Source organism: Eretmochelys imbricata, chromosome 18 (assembly GCF_965152235.1).
Source record: "Eretmochelys imbricata isolate rEreImb1 chromosome 18, rEreImb1.hap1, whole genome shotgun sequence".
NCBI lineage: Eukaryota > Metazoa > Chordata > Testudines > Cheloniidae > Eretmochelys > Eretmochelys imbricata.
In genome coordinates, this window is record NC_135589.1 from 4,975,920 (window position 1) to 4,992,722 (window position 16,803).

Below are 16,803 nucleotides of genomic sequence, written 5' to 3' on the forward strand. Positions count from 1 at the left end.
TATATAGTGTAAAGTGCTCCTTCAGATTCTGGCTGAGGATTGTGTTTGGAGGAGCCCTTAGAAGGGGCCCCGCTGAGGAGTCTCCTCTGCTATCAAGTCACTCTCAGTGGCTGGCATCCTGCATGCTCTGTGCTGGGAATTTAGATCCTTGTAGCATTTGTGGTGTGGAGTCACTCCTGTGGCCCTGAGATCTAGTCCTGGACTTCCGTCATTGCCCTGCCTAGTCAGGGCACGGAGCGTTTCTGAGGTAAGAAGCCCTAATCTCTGCACTTTCAAACCTGCACTGGCTCTTCAGTTCCTCAGAAGTCGATCCTGGGTGGAGCTGCCAGCCAGCAGCAGAGGCACGGACCATCCATAAAAATATGGAAAAGCAGGAACATGGGGCTGTCAGTAAAATGGGGAGAATCTGTCCCTGCTCCTGCCACATGCTGTGTATTTCCAGGACTCGTGCATGGGCTCTGTTAGTGAAAGGACCTGAGCCCTAACCCAGGGTGTAGTGGCACCTATAGATATTGACACCTAGGTCCCAAAACCAATGCTGCGCGGGGCAGATTGCTCACATGGTGCTGTGGGATTCTCCTTTCATCCAGCGAGCCCCTGTGCACGACAGTGTCTGTGCTTTGCAGTGATCAGCTGAAAGCTTGCCAGGCAAGGGCTGTAGCATGGGTACATAATGTGCAGGTACATTTCTCCCCGTGGGGTTGGCAGCCCCGACACTCGGCTGTCAGGGTCTTGGATCTGCTGGTCACTGGTGCCCACTTCAGTTAGTGAAGTGACAGCTTGGAAGATGGAAAGGTTCCCTTGGGCAGCCTAAATTCTGATACAAACAAAAGGTCACTTGAGCGATGGCTGGTCCGTTGGTGCTGTGACCTTCCTGCACCTTGCCCTGAACTTCCCTCTCCCTCCACAGCACTGCACTAGGAGGCACTGAATGTGCCCCTCCCACGGCTCTAAGAACCCACCAGAGAAGCCAGGAACCAAGCTCACTGAGTCCATGGTGCAGGCTGGGGCTGCCTAGTGCCCTTCACCAGCTCGGCCTCCTACCTGCATCCCCACCGCACAGCAGTGAGCTGGGAGAGACAGTGTCACTGGGATTCCATGCTGGCGGCCAGCCTGCAGTGGGGAGCAAAAGGGTGTATCTGGGCCACAGTGCTGAATGTGGCTTGCCGTGCTATGCACACTCTACCCAATACACCCAAGACGGCTTCCTGAGGGGAAGGCTCCCTACTTGCTCTCAGCAGCTCCACGGAGCTGTCCTGTGCTCCTGCCCCTGTCCTGCACCCCTCTCTGAGCTGTTCCGTCAGGTCCCTTGGGGAGCTGCCACTATCAGGGAACCCCAGTGGGCCTTAGGTGCATCCTATGTAGTGTCCTCGGGGCTGGGGCAGCTCTGTGCAGGGCTGGGAGCCGGAGGAACCGGTGTCTATTCCCAACTCTGTGATCCTGGGCAGGTCACCTGCTGTCTCTGCGCCAGGGCGGGGACGCTGCCCCACTCACATGGACGTGTCTGAAGCACGTCGGGGCTGCCTGCCGGGGCGTGTGACTGCACAGCGCCTCCTGCGGGTTGGGAGCCTGGGCTCTGTCAGGGGACTGGGCTGTATCGTGCCAGGGCCATGTTTACCCTGGCTGTGCGTCTGTCTGCCCGGTGCTCGCTCGCTCGCTCCCCCTCACAGCCCCTGCTGAGTGCAGCCTGGCCCGATCCAGCCCCTGCCCAGCTCCCGGGAGCTGCTGTGGACCCGTCCCGCTGCTCTGGCTGGCAGTGGCTGAGATCATTGATTCAGGTCAGGGAGCCACTGGGCCTGCCTGGAGCCAGATCTGCGCTCTGGTTTCCTCCCCCTGCCCCATCCCCAGCTGACAGTCACCAGCCATTTTAATTAGATGCATTTTTAAGAACAAGTGTCAGCCTCAGAGGCTTATGGGATTGATCACCCAGCATGGCTCTTCTCTGCTTGGGGCGACAGCTCCCTGCCCAGCCGAGAACTAATGAGGTGTGTGTGTGTGTGTGTGAGAGAGAGCAAAGGGGACGGGGCTGCCACTGCTGCCTCTGGGGGTGGGCGGGGAGTGGGGCCAGGCAGAAAGGCCCCTTGCGGCAGCTGTTCAGGAGACAGAAGATAGGTGGCCTTAGGTGGCGGCACTAGCCTGCAGGCTGCCCAGCCCCACTGCTGCCGGGGCTCCCGGCCCGTGCCCAGCACAATGGGGTCTGGTGCCGTGAGGGGGAGGGGAAGCAAAGTTGCGGCTCATGTGGCTGCCGGTGTCGCTGGTGCTTGCTGGGTCCTTGGGTTGCCTTGAACTCTCGTGCTCAGAGAGCCCAGGTGCCTCAAGCTCCCTGCCCCTGCAGTGCCCGTGTGGCCGGCGCTACGAGCCATACGCCGCTGTCCGGGGGCGCCGGCTCTGGGTTTCCGTCGGGGCCGTACTTACAGATAGTCTTTTCCTTTGAAATGTTATTGCCTTGTGTGCATGCAAGGGGAGGGGCGCCGGGGGGAGGAGGTGGGTCACCATCTGTGTTTTCCAATAAAAAGAAATTAAAATGGAAGCCCATTAAGGGGAACTTGATTGGGATTCTGAGCAGGGCTCCAGAGCCTGCTGAGAGCGAGGAGCCGCTTCCAAATGACCCCACCAGGTAGGGTGACAAATCTCACTGAGCCAGGCGTCTCTGGCAAGCAGGCTGCTGGCTCCCCTTGCACACCTGGAGTCACACCAACCCCAGTACCGGCAAGGGCTAGCCCAGCCCCTTGGCTGTGGGGTTTTGGTGGGGGGTGGCCCTGCCTGCCACTGGGAAGAGCCCTCTGTTCATCTGCTGGACCCCTGGGTCAGACAGGAGAAGGGGCTGAGGGCAGGGTCACAATGTTCCCCGTGTATCCGGCTGGGCAGTGCAGCCCTGCTCATCCCATCCTAGGGAGCTCTGGCTTGCTGCCCACTGGCATGGTCAGGTGGCCATGGGGATGGGCTGCACAGACAGCCCCGCACTGGGCCTGGCCTGTGCTGATAGTGCAGCTCCTAGATTTGCTGGTCCGGCTGTGGGCCTGGCCCTTGGCACTGCCCATAGAGTAGGTAGCTGGGGATGGCTCTGCTCACCAGCATGCGCCCCACTGGGGCCCAGCTGAGGCCCAAAGCTGGGAGGGGGCAGGGAGGCTGTTTCCATGCCTGCGTTTGCAGATGTGACTGGCCCTACTCGGAGCCCTGCTGGATGATGGGTGGGGATTCGGTGGGCGTATGGCGGCTGCTGGATCACTGAGCAGAGCTGGAAAAGCTCACCTGGGTCTCCATGGTTGCACTTGGTGGGGAGAAGGGGTTCCTCCAAGTCTGACAGCCCCCTTGTCACTTACATGGTGGGGTCCTGAACAGAGAGTGTCTAGGCTGGGACCCAGGGTGAGCCACGGGGCTTGGCCACCCCCCCCCGCCTTTTGTGCCCCACCTATGCCAGTGCTAAGGGTGTTAAAGTGCTCCTGGCTTGGGGCGTGGCTGCACCTGCAGGGGAGCAGAGCTCAGTGAAGATGCTTCGAGCGAATCGCGCTCCCCGAGAGGCAGGAGCTGTGTGGACAGGGGAAGCCCCCCAATTGACCCAGCGCTGTCCGCACCGGGAGTGTGGTTGGTGTAACTGCATAGCTATGGGGGGCGGGGGGGTGGGAGTGTAAACCCAGGCTCAGGGACTCTGCACTGCAATTGAAGGCGTGACTGCAGTGTCAGTAGCCATCCCCTGGTAGCTTTAACTGAGCTAGTACAGGTAACACTAGCAGTGAAGGCGTGGTAGCACGGCACCCTGAGTATGTGCCCAGCTCCCCTGGCAGCCTTGTTCTCGGGGGGCTGGGTCCATGCTGCTCTGGCTTCACCTGTGCTAGTTAGTTGAAAGCTAGCCCAGGGCTGCCTACCCACGCTGCACTTACACCGCCGCCAGCGGCGTAGCTAGATCTTCCGGCTGGTTTGCAGTGTGCCCCAGGGGCTGGGCAGGAGGGAGCAGGCCCTGGTGGGGATCGATCCCCTTGACACCTCCGAAAGGAACCAGCATGGGGAGGCCAGCTCGGGAGAGCTGGTTGGGAAGTGACGGGATGAGACTGGCTGCTCAAGTGACTGGCTTTACCTCCTGGCTGGTTCCCACAGTGATGGCCTGACAGGGGAGGCCTGGCCCCTGCTGTGCTCAGAGGAGGCCGACTGGACTTTGTTCAGAGCTCAGGGAGAGGCTGTTCAGGGCAGCAGCTAAAGCAAGACCCCCTCAGAGCCCTCCTCAGTCCATGGTCTTCCCCAGGGGGGGCTGGTGAAGCCACCGTGCCTGAGAGGCTGCTCCTGGACAGATCAGGCCCAGTTGGCACAGTCCACCCAGCTCGGGGCCCGTTCACCTACAGGTAGTGGCTGCTCACTGGAACTCAGCAGCAAGACCGGTCCCGTTACCTTAAACGACGAGCCCCATCCCTGCCCAGGGGAGCCACTGTGGACTGTCTGGTCAGCTGCCTCTACACGCAGGGTTTGTGTTAAGGAAAAGACACAAAAGCAAAGTGTCACCCCCCGTAGCAATCGAGCGGCAGAACCCAGCTAGCTCACTGGGCCAACACATCCTACTCAGACTCAGGAGGCCCTGCCCTGTACAATGAAGGTGCTGATTCTTCCTTTCTCTCGATGGTGCTTGTCTGTTGAGACTGTGAGCTCTTGGGGCCCGGCTGGGTCTCCACTGGGGATCCTGATCTCAGCTGAGAACTACAGGGGTCACTTGAACACACACGATAGTGCAGAACAAACACGTGTGACAAGGAGAGTATTGGAAACCCGTCTCCCCAGTGCCATAGCGCAGGCAGATGGTTTGAAATCAGCAGTGTCCCTTTAAGGATGGGCACTGAACCCTTTAGCACTGGGGTAAGAGTGCCATGCCAGGGTGCGACATGCAGCACCAGCACGCGTTCCGGTTGGGATTCGCCACATCCCCAGGAGTACGGTTGCTCGTGGAAATGGGGACCCTTGTCACAGCTCAGCCCCTCCGTGCTCCCAGAGAATCTAATCTGCAGGGCGCAGCACTTCCCTGTCGGGTTGGGGATTGGCAGCCTCCACCCCGTCCCAGTGAGAGAAACGTACCCTGGACCAGAGTGACTGAGGGGGGCACGGCCTCGTCATGGTGCCAGCCAAGCCCCTGGGTCGCGGAGCGAGAGTGCTGGTGCTGTGGGGTGGCAGGTACAGCTTCGGTTCCAGTCCCTACTCCAGGCCTGTGGACATGGCGGGGAGCAAACAGCATCTCTGAGCGCTTCCTGATCCCAGAGCTGCTGCACTAGCCCCCCTGGGGCAGAGGGACAAAGGTTGGCCCAGGGTACTGAGTGAGTGAGTCCACCTCCGGTGGAGTCCATGGACCTGCGTCTCCTCCCGTCAGGGCTGCTGAGCCAGAGCTGGACCCAGCCCATTTGAGGTGTCTACGCGCACGTGCTGGGGGAGATTCTACCACATGCAATTGACTTCGCCATTAATTTTCTTCCTGTCCCTGGCGGCTGTTGCAGTCCCCCAGCGTCTGTCTGTGAGGAATCGGTGCCCTGCACCCTGCAGCACCGCTGCCACCACCTGCTGTCTCGAGCAGCCACGTTGTTGGTGCAGAAATGAACAATGTCACCGGTGTAGCTTACAGCTGGGCTGAGGCTCAGGTACCAGGAGCTCACGGGCGTGGAGAGGAACATCAGCCCTTCTTGGCTTCACGGTGTCCCTCCTGCCCCTATCGGTCGTGATGTGGGAAGGTAGGACCCTGGCTATGGGCCAGAGTCTGGAAACGCTGGGGCTGGAGTTTCAGCCTCTTGGCCAGGACTGTCATCAAGGGGACAAGTTATTCTGCTTAGGCTGGGGAACTGAGAGAGACCCACCCAACACGTAGGCAACCTGTGGAACTTCCTGCCACAAGATATCTTGGAGACCAAGTATTTCACAGGGTTGCAGAAAGGTTTAGCCATTTATATTGCTCTGATGATTCTTAGGTTTTTTGTCAGACTGATGGGTAGCATTCGCTAGGATGACAGAGTTGGAAATCTTTCTGTAGCAGGGCATGCACCCGCCATTGCCTGCCTGGGGGGTTCTTGCACCTGCCTTGGAGGCAGCTGGGCTGGCCACTTTTGGAGGCAGCAGAGTGGGCTGGGTTGGCGCCTGGTCTGATGGCAATTGCTAGCTTTACTGAGTGCACGTGCTCATGGGAGCAATGGGGGCAGCTTTCAGGACCCACCGAGGGGCAGACTGGCATCTCTCATGGCACTTGGAAACCTGCACCTTGCAGGACTGGATGCAGGGGCTATGCAGATGGCTCAGATTCGAAAGGATTCAGTGAGTGGAGATTGCAGATGGGAGCCTCCCTGCAGCCTAGGCAGTCATGTGTTTTCTGTCCCAGACTCATAGAATATCAGGGTTGGAAGGGACCTCAGAAGGTCATCTAGTCCAACCCCCTGCTCAAAGCAGGACCAATACCCAAATAAATCATCCCAGCCAGGGCTTTGTCAAGCCTGATCTCAAAAACCTCTAAGGAAGGAGATTCCACCACCTCCCTAGGTAACGTACTCCAGTGTTTCACCACCCTCCTAGTGAAAAAGTTTTTCCTAATATCCAACCTAAACCTCCCCCACTGCAACTTGAGACCATTACTCCTTGTTCTGTCATCAGCTCCCACTGAGAACAGTCTAGAGCCATCCTCTTTGGAACCCCCTTTCAGATAGTTGAAAGTAGCTATCAAATCCCCCCTCATTCTTCTCTTCCGCAGACTAAACAATCCCAGTTCCCTCAGCCTCTCCTCATAAGTCATGTGTTCCAGCCCCCTAATCATTTTTGTTGCCCTCCGCTGAACTCTTTTTTTTTCCAATTTTTCCACATCCTTCTTGTAGTGTGGGGTCCAAAACTGGACACAGTATTCCAGATGAGGCCTCACCAATGTCGAATAGAGGAGAACGATCACGTCCCTCAATCTGCTGGCAATGCCCCTACTTATACATCCCAAAATGCCTTTGGCCTTCTTGGCAAAAAAGGCACACTGTTGATTCATATCCAGCTTCTCGTCCACTGTAACCCCTAGGTCCTTTTCTGCAGAACTGCTGCCGAGCCATTCGGTCCCTAGTCTGTAGCTGTGCATTGGATTCTTCCGTCCTAAGTGCAGGACTCTGCACTTGTCTTTGTTGAACCTCATCAGTTTTCTTTTGGCCCAATCCTCTAATTTGTCTAGGTCCCTCTGTATTCTATCCCTACCCTCCAGTGTATCTACCACTCCTCCCAGTTTAGTGTCATCTGCAAACTTGCTGAGGGTGCAATCCACGCCATCCTCCAGATCATTAATGAAGATATTGAACAAAACCGGCCCCAGGACCGACCCTTGAGTCATGGCAATCATAGCCTTCCCAGTCCACCAGGTGCTGGAGCCTTCCCCTAACTCTCTGCGAGTCAAGGATTTGATAGATCAAGTACTCCTGCTGTCCATGGACTGTTATGGGTGGCCGTGGCAGACTGGAGAAATTTGGGTTCTTGCTGTACAGTTTTAAAAGTGAGATGTGAAAGATGGGGTGGATCTTCAAGAACTCAGGCAGCTATAACTTGAAGGCCACTGGATTTACCTGTTCTATGGTCTTGAAGGGGCCCAGTATTGGTAGTCTAGTTTGGCAGATGGGCAGCTTGATTTGGGGCAGAGAGCTGCACCTTGTCCCCTATGGGGGGGCACCCTGACAGCCTTGGTCTGTGTGGTGGTGTTAGGGTGACCAGATGTCCCAATTTTATAGGGACAGTCCTGATTTTGGGTTTTTTTTATATATAGGCTCCTATTATCCCCTGTCCCAATTTTTCACACTTGCTGTCTGGTCACCCTAGGTGTTGATAAGTTTCTCTGACGGATGACAGGTGTTCTTTCAGGTCCTGGTGCACTGGTATAGGTGGGAGGCTAAATCCACAGTGGCTGGTACTGAGGAACTCCTGGAGAAGTCCAGATGGAAGCAGGGGAGAAAGTTTGCGAAGAAGGGGCTGTGTCGGGTCGGGGTGTGGATTGTATTGTTATATGTGAATTTGGCACAGCAGGGGATGCAGAACATCAGACTGCCATTGCTCATCCCGTTGACAGTGGGAGAAGGCGCACCACAAGATTAGAGAAATTCGTCTTTGGGGGGATAGGGCCTCTGCTTTCCTGTTTCTTGTCCCTGGGTGATAGGTTACAACAAAGCTGAAGCAAGCAAAGAAAAGGGACCAGCAGATCTGGCGTCAGCTAAGACGTCTGGCAGTCTGTACGTACTCCAGGTTCTTGTGGTCTGGCAGGACTTGAATCAGAACTTGGCTCCTTTTTGGATGTGGTACCACTCCTCAAAAGCTGCCTTGATAGCCAATAGCTCCTTTTCCCAAATATTTTAGGATTTTTTCCTGCTTGGAACTTCGTAGGACATCTTGATGTAAAGTGTCCTCATTCCCTGCAGCATAGGCATAAGCCTGATGCCCAGCATCAACTCTTCTCTACGTCAGAGAGGTGGGGCCAGGCTTGACTGACTTGTATGGGTTCTGTTGATGAGGGGCCGGAGCTGGAGGTGTTCAGCCAGGTGGATGACTAAGCCTCCAGGCCGGGTGGGGATTCCACCTGGGCCAATTCATCTTTAGTATCATTGTTGAGGCTGAATTGGAAATAACAGTGGGCATCCTCACTCCATTTGATGAATGTGCCAAGTCTTGGAACTCTGCTGCTTGTGTAGCGACTGGCCAGTGTCCCTTCTGCGACAGCTGATGGACAGCTTTGGCTGCGTGCTCACGGGCTGAATCGTCAGCAATCAGTGCATAGCGCTAACCAAGTCCTCAAATTGTCCTAGAAGTGGGCTTGATTTTCCAAGGAGTGTAGATGCTCAAGCCAAGGCCTTCCCAGTAACCGGGCTGATAATCAGTCCCCTTCAGCTTGGTCAGTGGGATATGACTGTGGTCATGGCAGAAATAGGAGCCAATGCTTATTTAGGAACCCACAAAATTTGTCACGATTGCAGGAACTATTGAGTTGTGTGCACTGAAAACCCATAGGAAGGAATTGATTATGGGGAACACACTGGCTCGAATTACACTGGCTCTCTGTCGCTGAGGGCGATGCAGAAGTGGGGCACTCTGCACAGGGAGGGGCAGAGCTGTACGGGGGACTCACCCTTCTCTGTGAGCGGGTGTTCCCCGCTGGCACTGAGAAGGTGCGGAAACCTCCACTCCATTCGGCCAATCCATGTGCAGCGGGATAGGAGTTTTGTTGTGGAGAAGGAAGCATTACAGTCATACGGGGGTGTGGGAGCAGCCCAGCCCAGCCCAGCCCAGCCCAGCTCAGCTCTGTGCAGACACCCCTCCACGGGGTCAGGACTCCCGGGAAAGATTCAGAAGCTATCGTGAGAGATGGAGCCCCGGAGCTGGTGGGCATAGCAGAGCAAGAACCCCTGAGTGAAATCGTCCGCCGCACAAGTGCAGCAGCCCCTTGATTTCCTCCCTGGCCTAGCACGGTGCCCTACACAATGCAGTCCGATCCTGCTCCCATGGCTAGCCTTCCACTGACTTGCGCGGCAGGAGGGGCAGACCTGGGACCCATCAAAACCAGCAGGAAGTGAGGCCAAGGGCAGGTGGGAGTTACTCTGAAGCCATAAAGAACCCAGCTATCCGGGTGGGGCGGGGGGAGCCCGCGGGAGTCACGAAGCCAGAGGGAGGGTGGTGTGTACTGGTTAAGGATATCGGCACCATCCGGGGCCCTTTCCCATCCACACAGTGTGTGAGCAGACCGCTTCCCCTCCCCTTCCTGCTGGGTCCCTGGCCTGTCACAGGCAGATGGCATGCATGCCTCATCCTCCCCAGGGCTGGGAACGTGGGCTCTTCTCCTGATATCCTGCAGCCTGGATTGAGTCCTCGACTCCCGTGATGCCAGCGGGGTGTCGGACTGCCCCTCCTCCGTGCATTGTTATTGCTGACAAGGACCCCACTCCTATGGTCTGAGCTGTGGGGCTGGCCACGCACATCCCACTGCAGGGTCAGGCCTGGGCCCGACGGTTACTGGGGTACATGGAGTACTGCTGCATGGGTGTGAGGCCAGAGCCGTGGGCATCGTTCTGTACTTGGTGTTTTCAAGGGCCAGTGCAGAGAAATTATTCTGCCCCTGGCTGCCTGCTCCCTGCTGCCCCAGAGCGAACACTAACACCGCCAGCGCTCCTGCCAGTGCAGTAGGGCATTGCCACACCATGCCCTTGGCTTTCCTTGTTCCCTGAAGGCGTGTGTGTGTGTGGGGGGGGGGGGGGGGGGGGGCTGGGAATCCCATTCCAGATCAGTCATCGTTCATTCCCTTTCCCTATCAATCACTCTCTCCCTCTTGGAGGTTAAGTGGATCCCTGAGCAAAGTATCCCAAGTATCCTGTCGCCCCGGTTCACAATGCAGTGTGCCGTTCTGTGCTGACTGGTCGGCTGTGGGGATTGGGTTTCAGTTTGTTCCGCTGGCCCCAGGCCAGGCAAAGCAAAGCCGGGTGTTGTCGTGAAGGGCAAGCAGCTGCCTTTGGGTTTGCAAGACCCTCTTAGCTCTGACTGGTGAAAATATTATATTAGGCCCCAGTAAAGAGCAGGAGGCAGATAGGGGGCCTTTCAACTGCAGGGAGGATAAATACATCTGCAGGAAAGCTCCTTAGCCAGGCCCAGATGGATTCCTCATTAGCTACCCCCCCTGCGCAGGAGTTCGTGGCTGTGCACAGGCTGGCCTAGAGCGCGCGTTCCCCTGTTTTGATGAGGGATTTTGTGCCAGATCAGCATATCCGTGCATCTGTACATCATGGAGCTTGCCACGCCGTGGGAGATTCCAGTGCTCTGCTGAGAGGGAAGTGCCTGAGCTGGGCCAAGGGATGTCACTCAGCTCCACTCATCACAGTGGGAAAGGAACCGGGAATGGGCCCCGTCTGTCCCTGGGGAACTCCACCACGTTTATGGGGATGGCCCAGTGTGTTGGGGCACCAGGCCCTGGGGATTCCCAGGACATCCTTTTGGGTCTCAGGGGACAGCCCACCCTGCCCAGTCTATGTCTGTGCTCAGGGCTCAGGCCTACATTCTTGTAGCTGTTTTTCTTCGGTCACTTACAGCGTTGCCGACTCTCGCCATTTTAATATGAGTCTTGTGATATTTGGTGCATCTCTTAAAGCCCCAGCTCCTGGAGTCCTGGCACTCCGAGGAAGCCTTGCCTTTCATTTCTTTTTTTTAAAGGAAGTTCCCAGCCCTGCTAACTGTGGAGAAAAGCTTGAAAACATTCCCTTCCCCCTCCCCCCCCCCCGAATCAGAAAGCAAGTAGTGAGAACCCCAGATGTATTGTTTCAAAGATCTCCTGAGCTCTAAGCTGATCTCATGACGTCGGCGGCCATGATAGCGAGCGCTGGGTGTTGGCAGCATGGCACAGGCGGGGCCAAGGGCAGCTTTGGACTTGCCCCTCCTGGGAACGGTGGCGTACCTCTCCCCACACACCTGCACCCCTTCCTGGGTGTAACAGCTCCCGCTAACCTGCTCCTGATTGGAGTTTGCTCAGGCCCACCAAAGGCCAAACCGCAATATGTCAGGGCAAAGCATGGCAGTGTGGGGTCGTTGCTCCCTTGGACAGGGCCTTGCTGAGGAGGGAGCATCACTGCAAGGCCATTCCAGTATAATTCAGAGTCAGCCTTTGAGCCCAGTTCGTCTGCACCGAGGTCTTGGTGTTGGGCACGGGGAGCTGTCTGCACTGCCGGGAGGGCAGCCTGGAACTGGCCTGACAGATGCAGCTCATTGGCTGCGTGCCCTCATGCAGTGAGGTGCTGTAGGTCAAGTTTGGATTAATTTTGCTGCCTGCAACTCTTGGGCAATGCACCTTATGAGCTTAATGCTTCAAGGGCTGAGTTACCATCGATTGCAGTTGAGAGCTTTGATATCTTAAAAAGGGGCATTTAATTATATAGGCAATTACTTACCATCCAGCACCAACCCAGGAGGGAGTCCCTTCCAGCGTCCATGCAGAGGTCTATTCAGTCAGTAACATTGAAGTGGGAGAAAGTTTGGTTTATTCCCTACCCTGAGAAATAACTAGAGAAGCAGAACGAGGAAGAGGCTGCAGTGAAGAGGGGAGGGAGGGGAAGAAGGGATTAGATATGTGAGAGGAGAAATGAAGGGGCGAACTCCAGCTGTTTGGTGCACTTTGCATCTGGACGCGAGTGCTTGTGAATGAGAAGTGTTTGTCACAACTGGTGAGAAACACAGGGCCAGATCCTCAATGTTTGTGAACTAGGCCATAGTGCGCACACATGCTCTGATGATCCCCTTCCCCTCTTCCCCCCCTTGCCAATGCCCCTTAATTTTGACCTTTAGCATCCCCTACTAGTCCTGTCCTGCCTTCTCCTCCAAACTCTGCCAATGACCCTCAATCCTCAACCAGCCAGCTGCGAAAAGTGAGTCCCAAGCTCTTTTCACTTGTGACTTAAGTAGCAAGAGGCTAGTGTGCAAAACAAGGTCCCCCCTCCACCCCGGGTATCAACACGGGTGTGATTTTCACATGGTCCAGAGTAGGTTCTGGACCAGCTGGCGGCTGTGTACCGATGGTGCTGACCTGCAGAGTGCTCTGAGCTGGGACTAACCGAGCACAGGCTTGTGTGGCAGAGTGGCTGTAATGCTGTGGAAGTCCTTACAAGCCAGCCCCGTCAGCGAGGGCAGAAAGTTGCTCAGTGAAAGCATCTTCAAAGTGAAAAGGATAGGCACTTACCGTAACTGTGCCATGGGGAGCTGTGCGGTTTATGGTGGGAAGGAGTCCAGAGTTGTGTCTGCGAGTTCTGAACAGCTGCAGATTTATTTATAATGCCGGGTGTAGTGTGTGAGTCTGCAGATAAACACACGGGAGGGAATAACGCAAACAACAACATTGATAACAGGCTTCTTCTGCGAGAGGATCTCACTGAGCTGCAGCTATCGCCAGCCACCAGCGATGGGCCAGCAGCCAGACACCCACTCCCTCCTGCTCCCTGCGGGCCCGCTTCATGCCCGGCATTGGCAGAGCATTGCTACGGCCAGGATGCAGGTCTGGGCTCTGCATGAGGCAGGTGCTTCCGGGCCTGCCAGGGCATTGCGACACATCCAGCACCCACCGTGGCGTTCAGGTGGCTGAGCTGCCACTGTGCCGTGGGCCTTCCGTGAGCTCCCGTGTTCTTCTGGGACCCGTGTGAGAGCCGCTGCCAGTTAGCAGGTGCCAGGCTGCTGCCGCCACACGAGGCTTTGGGGAAGGGTGAGCAAAACAGCCAGTCTCGCTCCTGGGTGGGTAGAACTCTACCCGACCAGCCCCTCTGCTGAGGCAGCCAGTCGCCTGCATCGACACTGCCCGTCCTCCATACGCTGTGCAAATAGCCAGAGTTCGCTCATCTAGCCCCTCAAACCAGCTGACAAAGCCAGGCCACGGCAGAGATTGAGACCCAGGGAAGGGACGAGACTGGCCCAAAGCACTCAGCAAAGCAACGGCAGAGCTGGCACCCTTATTTGCTGCTCTAGCCGCCAGAGCTGCCACCTCCCTTGGTTTGAGGCCCTTTCCTCTGGGGATCTCAAAGCACTTGACAACAGTTAGGCCTAGCACTCCCTTGGGAGGCAGGGGAAGATGCTGAAAATCTCACAGCAACTGAGGAGCAGAGCTAGGACTAGAATCCAGGAGTCCTGAATCTGGTCTGTCTCTAGGCACCACTTGGCTTTCCTCCCGGCCGTTCTGACCAGGCATTAAGCCGGCGTTCCAGCTACGGCCTCTCCTTCATCCCCATCCCCGCGTGGCCGTCTCATTCCCATTCAGGGCCTCTTGGAGCCACTAGTAGCTCACCAGCTGTGTAGGCCGGGAAGGGGAGAGAGCTGGGTGGCAGGCAGTGCTGCTGGACAGGAATGCTGGGCTGCAGGAGGCCATGGGCCTTCGCTGTGGATGGCATGCAGCGGCACATTGGGTGTGGGGCTCTCTGGCACAGTGCCCATGGAGTTGGCAGTCAGCCTGTGCCCAGGAGGCAATGGTGTGGCATTAACAAGGATTGATGGCTGGGGACAGTGGGGGATGGGAATGTTTGCTGTTGTCTTGCGAGTTCAAATCCTGCTGAGGGTAGGAGTGATTGCCGGTTGTTTGCGGCTGCTCAGCGGTCCCCTTGAGAAAGGAGCTGAGATCTCAGTCCAATTCCCATGAGCCGCTAGCGCCACGATACAAACACCCAGCTTCCCCAGATCAGTGGTCTGAAGGGGCATAACCCCATGTGCTTCAGGGGGTGAGCAACCACTGACTAGCTGAGCTCGGGAGGAAGCATCCTCTGGATCAGGCCACTGCCTGGTACAGGTTGCTGGGCTCATAGGCTGCTGGTCTGATCTCATCTGGCAATTCCTGCCTTCAGAACCGTCCTCAAGTCGCCTTTAAAACCTTGTCGTTGGCAGCTGTGGTGTTTGATCTCTGTCCAGTGGAGCGAAGAGCAGCAAGCCCCAAGGAGCATGAGAGGCCAGGGCAAGCAATGCTGGGTTTTAGTGGGGTCCGTGTGGATTCTTTTCAGATAACCTCTGGTCTCTTGCCGGTGCTTGCTGTGTCTGCACAGCATCTAGCACAGTGGGGCCGCTCGGCACGACTACGGTGTGAGCTAGAGAGAGAGCTGGGGGCAGCAGCCTGGCAGCAAGACCCTGGGGGAAGTGTGCCTTGCCTGGCGAGAGAGGAGGGGCTGCTCGAGTCTGAGCCCTGCTGCCTCCCCAGCCTTACCTTTTGCCATTGTTTCCTGCCAGCGCTCCATTGGTGCTGGTCCAGAGTTGGGGGCGGGGGGAGCCCCCCACCAGGGTTAAAGAATCACAGTTTTAAACGTTAATTTATAGGACTGAGCCCAGGTCCCCCGAGCAGGAGTGTGTAGGGGCAGGCAGCCTGACCTGGCCTCCTCATGGCAAGCCAGGCAGAGTGAAGACCTCAGGGCTGCAAGCAGCTCCTCAGGACCTGACAGGTCGGGTCTGGTCAGGCCACAGAACTGCTGTGCTGATCCCACCATGGGCTGGGCAGGGGGCCATCTTGCTTTTGGGGTGGGAGTCTGTCATCAGCTTGAATCTGGGAGTGAGCATGGGTCAGCAGGAAGGTGGGAGCCCCAGTGGGGCTGGGGTGTTTACAGGAGCCCATTCAGGGTCGCTGTGGGTAAGGGTCCATGTCACTAGGATGGGCAGCGTACCCAGCTCTGTGCGCTGGTCAGATGTTTTGCATCCCTGCTGCAGGATGGCTTGTGAAGATGCAAAAACATGCAGCCTTTCTGTGGTTTGGGGGCAGAAAAACTCAAAGGGAGGGGCAGGAGCCCTGCATGCTGTAGCTTATCGGGAGGCATACTGCCCTGCAAGCCCTTATCTCAGCTCTGCGACTGAGTGCTGTTAACGGGGCCGTGGCTTGCCAGCCTCTCTCGTGCATTAGAGTCACACTCGTAACTGTCGTTCACCCATTCCACAGAGCAGGTAACTGAGACCTTACCCAAGATCACTCCAGACAGAGCTGGAAGTTCTGATGTAATAGAGCCATGTCTCCTCCACTTTGCCATTGTCTTTTAGGAGGAGAACGTCAAATAAGGTGCTTGTGTAGCCCACCTGACCCTGGTGGTGGTCTGTGTTACCAGATAGACTATATTGTATTGACTCAGGTACTGCTTCCTTGTTAAGAAGGTGGGTTCTTCAGCTCAAGTGGAAAACGCTCAGGCATTTATGCCCTCAGGTTGGTTCCCCGACTGTGATGGTTCGCTGGGGTGCAACCTGGAACTGGGGTACTGGTGAGCCCTCTGTCTTACCAACGTGGGCTCCCTCTCACACTGTGACATTGTGGCAAGCTGCAGACCCCTCCAGGTACTGCACTTACACAGCCACCCGCAGGCAGGGATACACCCAACTGAGTTACATGAATGCTTTCGCCAGCCACCCATGAGCCAACAATATAGAAACTTCAGTCAATTCTCCCCAGCCTTGCATTCTAGAACTGTACCGTCTCGCCCTGGTCAGAAGCCTGACCAGTGTAAGTTTATAACCTAGTCTGCCCCTCACTCAGTGTGGAGAGGACAATGCACCAGCTCTTGTTTCTGAGCAGATTCCCCAAGCATTGCAAACAAAACCCACTGTTTTAGGTAGAATATGAAACAGGTTTATTAACTACAGAAAGATAGATTTTAAGCGATTATAAGTAGCAAGCTTACAGATCGAAGTTGGTCACCTAAGAAATAAAAGTAAAATCTCAGTCTGAGTTCTATAACTATCCAGGATTTGAATCCAGCAGTATCTCACCCTGATGGTATAGCTCCTTCATACACAGGCTGGGATTCCTCTTTTCAGCCTGGAACCACCTCCCCCATTCAAAGTCTTTGTTCTCCAGATAGGTTTCCAGGTGTCGAGTTGTGAGGAGAATGAGGACAAGTGACTATGTCACTTGCCCCTTTGATAGCTTCTTCCAGCTTGCTGAAAAGATCCTTTGCTATGAGGTGAGTCAAGCAGTCTCCATTGTCATTGTGCTCTCTCTGAGAGGTCTCCATTGTACACAGTTCCTGGGGTAGTCCTTGTGAGTGTGGATTCCCCTTAATGGGCCATCAACACATCTCACTCCTCCACTGTTGCTCCTGAAAGGTTGGTTGTGGGTGTTTCCAACCTTATAACACATTTCAGTAATATACACATAGCAAAACTTTATAACTTCCCATCCAAAGACAGCACGCACAATCCAACAGGGTATTAATGTTCAATAGATCAAGATGTTTAAAATGATACCTCACAAGGTATACTTTGTACAAAACATATTATAATTAAATCACCCTGGTGAATGGGGGGGTGCCTGGCTGTTGCTTTGGGGTACAGGGTGTCACACCCACATGCCCCAAACAG

The 16,803-nt window shown here is 55.9% G+C and overlaps 1 protein-coding gene and 1 long non-coding RNA gene across 3 annotated transcripts in view; one reads left to right on the forward strand and one right to left on the reverse strand.

Annotated features, from left to right (window-relative positions):
* Positions 1-12,766, reverse strand: part of LOC144277014 (uncharacterized) — a 37,999-nt gene extending 25,233 nt beyond the window's left edge. For both annotated transcript variants that reach the window (XR_013348378.1, XR_013348379.1), the window contains exons 1-2: positions 12,680-12,766; positions 11,895-12,031 (exon numbers count right to left, since the gene is read on the reverse strand). This is a non-coding gene — a long non-coding RNA (uncharacterized LOC144277014). The remainder of the gene's footprint in view (positions 1-11,894; positions 12,032-12,679) is intronic.
* Positions 12,767-13,152: 386 nt separating this feature from the next.
* Positions 13,153-16,803, forward strand: part of EPHB2 (EPH receptor B2) — a 209,041-nt gene continuing 205,390 nt past the window's right edge. The window contains exon 1 of the mRNA XM_077837254.1: positions 13,153-13,195. The gene's annotated coding sequence lies outside the window, so the exon portion shown is untranslated. The remainder of the gene's footprint in view (positions 13,196-16,803) is intronic.